The 6,249-nt window shown below is 30.9% G+C and overlaps 1 non-coding gene across 1 annotated transcript; it reads right to left on the bottom strand.

The window, feature by feature from the left end:
* Positions 1 to 5,239: 5,239 nt before the first annotated feature.
* Positions 5,240 to 5,346, bottom strand: LOC131171604 (small nucleolar RNA R71). Its single transcript, XR_009142264.1, has one exon. It is a non-coding gene; the product is annotated as a small nucleolar RNA R71 (small nucleolar RNA).
* Between the last annotated feature and the right edge of the window lie 903 nt (positions 5,347 to 6,249).

Below are 6,249 nucleotides of genomic sequence, written 5' to 3'. Positions count from 1 at the left end.
ATTAAATTTATATTTCAAATTTTTATTTGATTAAAAACCTAAAATTATTTTTGTAAAGAGGGGATAAGGTTATATAAATAAATAAAATTTCATAAAAAATTGAAAAATGGAATTATATGTAAATAATAAATATAAAATTATTGTTTTCTAAATAAATAAGATAGAAAATTAGATTTGTTATAAAAATAATATAATTAAAATATAAATATTATTGTATAATTTTTAATTAATTCATATATCATGCATCATGTATAATTTATATAATTAATGTTAAAAATAAAATCTTTAAAAGTTTAAAATCATCTATTATCATTATTATAGGTAAATATTATCCATATTACTGAGTATACAACTCTTATGGTATATATTTTTATTTTTTACAATACTTAATTTGAGCAATATTTATAATGTATAAGTTATATTATAAATAATTAGTCGTATAATTTATATGAGATATTATTTATTTTATGAGTTGGATTTTTTTTGCCTAAACCGGGTCTACATGGACTCAAGATATAGGATATACGGTAGGATCTACCTTTTAAATATCTAGACCCCATATGTTTATATTTTGAGTTTATAGTAGACCAGGTATAGATAAGAATTTCAAGAATGAGGGATTTTATATGAGTATTTGACACCACTTTCAAATAGTATTATATATACAAGTAATGATATTATGAGTTGATCAATAACAAATAAATACTTTTATAATTTTTTTAAATAAGTGAACACTATGATAAAAACAAAATAAAGATAATCCAATATGTGAATGCAAAAACTGCATAATTATTACATTCCTAAAGAAAATAACATATAATTTCTATATTATGAGTTATCATAAGTTTTATGTTTAGATATTTTTAACTTTATAAAAAAAATTTTAATTATATCATTTTATTTAATATTGTAAAATTAATATCAATTTTATTTAATTGACTTAAATTTGCCATAAATGAAATGATGTATTAATATTTCATTAATTATTTCAATAAAGTTATTTTTAAATTTTCTATAGATAAAAAAGATTTTTGAAAATAAGAAAATATCGTTATGCTGATAATAGTAATTACAATTGTTTTTATGATTATTTTATTATTTTTTTATTATATTAGACTTTATTAATTTATTTAGTGATAACTGTTATTAAAATAAAATTTATTTCATTATAAATAAAACTGTGATGGAAATTTTAAAATTAAATTGTTATTTAAAATATTTAAAGATATAATATTGACCAGATGTATATTTTCATCTTTTTTAATAATAATAATAATAATAATAATAATAATAATAATAATAATAATAATAATAATTATTATTATTATTATTATTATTATTATGTTTTTTGAGGATAACCACATTAATGTTTTATAATTTAATTAATTATTTTATAATGATTAATTTAAAAAATAAACAATTTCATCTTTAATTATAATAAAATATAAACAAAGTGAAAAAATTTTGACCCGCAGTCTCATCCGATATGGTTTTAAAATACATTACTTTATAAAATATATACGTAATTAGTATTTTAACTTTCTAAAATATATAAAAAAAATTTATATCAATATCGTTATCAATAAAAAAACTCCGCCTAAATAGTTTGCGCTTAATCAGTTCCAAGTCCGGATAAAGGAGGAAGGTTATGAGGTGACAACCAACAGAAAATTTCATCACATCTTATGATATGGATTCAAAAGAATGTGAATTATACTAGAATGATTAGATCTTTAGAAGTAAATGAAGCACTTAAGAGAATAAAAGTGGATAAAGTCTGTGGACCCGATGGAATACCAATTGAAGTGTGAAAGTGTTTGGGAGATATGGGAGTAGCATGGTTAACTAAATTGTTTGATAAGATTCTAAATTCAAAGAAAATGCCTGATGAATGGAGGATGAGTATTTTACTACCTATTTTTAAAAATAAGGGAGACATACAGAGTTGCTCAAACTATAGGGGAATTAAACTCATGAGCCATACTATGAAGTTGTGGGAGAGAGTTGTGGAACATCGACTACGTCATGATACTTCTATCTCTCCCAATCAATTTGGCTTCATGCCTGGTCGTTCAACTATGAAAGCGATCTTTCTCATCAGAAGCTTGATAGAGAAATATAGAGATGCGAGGAAAGATTTACACATGGTTTTTATCTATTTGAAAAAGGCTTATGATAGTGTTCCAAGAGATGTCTTATGGAGAGTGTTAGAACAAAAGGGGGTATCTATTAGGTATATACAAGTATTGAAAGACATGTATGATGGAGCAACTACTATTGTGTGCACAGTGGGAGGGGACACAAGAGATTTCAACTGTAAACCCTTACCTTTTTACATTAGTTTTAGATGAATTAACGAAACATATACAAGAGAGTATCCCTTGGTACATGATGTTTGCGGATAATATGGTTCTGATAGATGAGATACAAGAAGGAGTTAATAGAAAGCTAGAGCTTTGGAGAAGTTCTCTAGAGTCAAAGGGCTTTAAGTTAAGTAGAACGAAGACAGAATACATGCATTGCAAGTTTAGTGAAGGCCAAACTGGTGATAGGGAAGGAGTTAGTTTGGATGGAGTGATACTGTCCCAAAGTAATCACTTTAAATATCTCGGCTCAGTCCTTCAAGTAGTTGGGGGATGTGAGGAGGATGTTAGTCATGGGATTAAAGCCGGATGGTTGAAGTGGAGACATGCCACGGGAGTTTTATGTGATCGTAAGATTCCCAATAAGTTGAAAGGAAAATTTTATCGTACAGCCATACGACTGGCCATGTTATATGGTAGTGAGTGTTGGGCACTGAAGGAGTCATATGTGTCTAAGATAAGAGTTGCGAAAATGAGAATGTTACGGTGGATGAGTGGCCATACTAGACTAGATAAAGTCTGTAATGAGAGTATTAGAGAAAAGGTAGGAGTGGTACCAATTGAGGATAAGTTGAGAGAAGGGAGATTGAGGTGGTTTGGTCATGTGAAGCGTAGACATACAGAGGCTCCAGTTAGACAAGTAGAGCACATTAGGGTGGAGGATAGATGATGCATGCATTTTATATCATCATTTAGGTATGATTTTTGCACATAATTTACCCTTGTTCATAGCTATTACTATAGATATTAACATATATTTAGTCAATTTTACAATTTTACACTTCTTAGTTTAACTTTTGGAATTTATTTGTTTTGTAGGTTAAATTTGGAGAAATTTGGTGTATTTTGATCAGAGCAGCCATTTGAAAGAAATTAGAGTTGAATTGCAAAAATTTTGAAGTTGAGTTAAAAAAAGGCCGAGAGTGACACAATGCACAACACAACCAATTCAGCTTATGTCGCAGGTTGTGTCGATTGTCAGATATGCAATTTTTCTCAAGCAGCAGGTTTCACAACCTGCGACACAACCCGCGATACAACCGATTCAGCTTGTGTCATTTTTACTGAAAATAGCTGACATGGCATTTTCGTTCCTCTGATTTAATGCCTCATTTTCTCTGGAATCTTCCACCTTTTTGCCCATTCTAGGGCAGATCTATGAACCCTATAAAAGCCCCTTTATCTATTTCTTTCAATAAGGAGAAAGGGAGAGAGATTTTTGGCAAGAAAGAAGGAGAAGAAGAAGAGCACGGGAACCATTTTGCAGCAGCAGCAGGGGACGTTTCTGCAACTCTCCAGCAGCTGATACTTCATCATTCTACTGAGTTTTTCTATTCCTTAGCTTAGTTTTTCATTATTTCTTCATTTCTATACTTGGGTCTTGAAACCATGATTTGTGAGTAGATATTTGAGATTCTAGAGATGGGTTTGTAAATATTGCTTTGTATTGTGGTTTTGAACTGATTTAGTCATTTAAATGAGATTTGTTGCATTTTGATTTATTGCTTGTGAGCTTGTTGCCTTGCTTGATGAATGGGCCCTCATTAAGTTAAGCTTTAATCCTTAATAGATGGACTGAAAAGTGAATATTTGGGATAAATAATCTTGTAATAAACTTAGTTTTCTTGGTGTTAGAGATAAGCTAAGAGGATTAAGGGGACATTCCAAAATCAATTAGAGCTTTAATTGGGTTTTTGTTAGGTTTGAAATACCGTGAAAACAGGGTTTGATTTAATGAATACCAACTTTGAAATGTTTGAAAAAGGTTTCAAAGATTTAAGAATTGATTTCTCTCAAAATTGCAATTCTCATATGTTTGGCTAAATTAGGATAAACCACATGCAAACAATATGGAAAATCCTATCTCTATAATCACTTTAATTTTATTGAATTTAGATTTAATTCCTCCAAATTTCATAAATAGCAATTTCAATTTAAATTTTGGTAATTTAGTTAATTGTTTGATTTAGCTTAAATTCCTCAAATACCAATCTTAAATTTTAAATTTCATTTTATATCTTTAAATTCTACCATTTTAATTAGCTTATCCTTTTATTTCCAATTTAAGCACAATTCCCTGTGGGAACGATATTATTTTTAAAACTATACTACTGTGACCCGTGCACTTGCGGAAACACATCAAGTTTTTGGCGCCGTTGCCGGGGTATTATTTGTTTTTAAGTTGGATTTTAATTGTTTTAAGCTGATTAGAATTTTTATTTTCTTTTATTTTCACTGTTATTCCTTGTGTTTTTCAGGTATTTTTCTTGTTTATGAGACGATCGAAAAACACAAGTGATACTAAATTGTTGTTCAACCCTGAAATTGAAAAATTCTGCCGAGCCAATAAAAAGGAATACAAGAGAAGAAAGGAAGCAGAAAAATAAGAACAACAAAGATTTGAGCAAGAGGAGACAATTGAAAATATGGAGAATCAAAATAGAGCTATTGATGGAGATAATGGAGGAAATGAGCAAAATAGGCAGAATGAAGTTGTTAATCAAAATGATCCTCAAAGAAGATCCATGTTAGATTATGCTTTTCCTAGATGTACTGATGTGAGAGATAACAGACCTATTATTGGAGCTAATCAATTTGAGTTAAAGACTGGTCTTATTCAAATGGTTCAAAATTCACAATTTGGAGGTAGTCCACTAGAAAATCCTCATTCTCATTTGAAGAAATTTTTGATGATATGTGGTACACAAATGCAGCCTGGAGTTTCAGATGAAGTGATTCGGCTCACCTTATTTCCATTCTCTCTTCGGGATTCAGCATTGGAGTGGTATGACTCACTTCTACAAGCTACTATAGCTACTTGGGAGCAGCTATCTTAAGCTTTTCTATCTCAGTTTTTCCCACCTGGGAAGACCACTCATTTGAGGAATTTGATGGTAGCTTTTAATCCAAGGGATGATGAAACTTTGTATGAATCTTGGATGAGATTTAAGGAGCTTGAAAGGCAATGTCCTCATCATGAAATACCCAAATGGATGATTGTTCAGAATTTCTACACCAGAGTTACTCCAGCCATAAGAAACACAATTGATTCACAAGCAGGAGGAGATTTCATGAGAATGACAAGTGAAGAATGCTATGATCTATTAGAGAAGATTGCTCATAATACCCATTTATGGGGAAATCCTAGAGCACTTGAGCCAAAGAAGGCTGGGATTTATGAACTTGACTCAGTTAGCTACATGAATGCAAGATTTGATCAGTTGACTCAGCTTCTTAGTGATTTTTGTACAAAGGCAATAACCTCAACTCCTACAACTATGCAACAAGTTGCCTACACAGATGGAACTCAAAGTTGTGGAGTTGATTACTCTTCTTATGGTGATGATTATTTACAAGAACAAGCTGCTTATGCAGGAGGTTATCAACAGAAACCTATGGGAAATTCTTACTCTAATGTGAACAACTCAACATGGAGACCACAAGCAACTTTTGCTCAACAAGGTCAAAGCTCAAATTATGCTCATAACCAGCAGTATATGTAGCAGAATAGGCCTCAATTTCAGCCTCAATTTCAGCCCACAAGGCAGCCACAACCTGGATATCAAGCAAGAGCACAACAATCCCTTCCACCTCATGAACCGAAGCCAACCTTGGAAAGCATGATGGAGAAATTTTTTACTGAACAAAGCAAGATGAATAGAAAATTGGAGGAAGAAATGCAACACATGAGACAAACCATGGATCAATTACAAGTTCACAATTGTATGTTGGAGACTCAATTGGCTCAACAAGCAAGCTCATCGGGAAGCAAATCCTATGGGAAATTACCTAGCCAACCACAAAACCCTCATGAACAATGTAAGGTTGTGACCTTGAGAAGTGGTAAGAAAGTTGGTCAAGAGAGTGAAAACAAGAGAGAAGAAAA

The sequence above is a fragment of the Hevea brasiliensis genome, chromosome 12 (genome assembly GCF_030052815.1).
Source record: "Hevea brasiliensis isolate MT/VB/25A 57/8 chromosome 12, ASM3005281v1, whole genome shotgun sequence".
Taxonomy (NCBI): Eukaryota; Viridiplantae; Streptophyta; class Magnoliopsida; order Malpighiales; family Euphorbiaceae; genus Hevea; species Hevea brasiliensis.
This window is presented reverse-complemented; position numbering and strand designations above follow the sequence as displayed.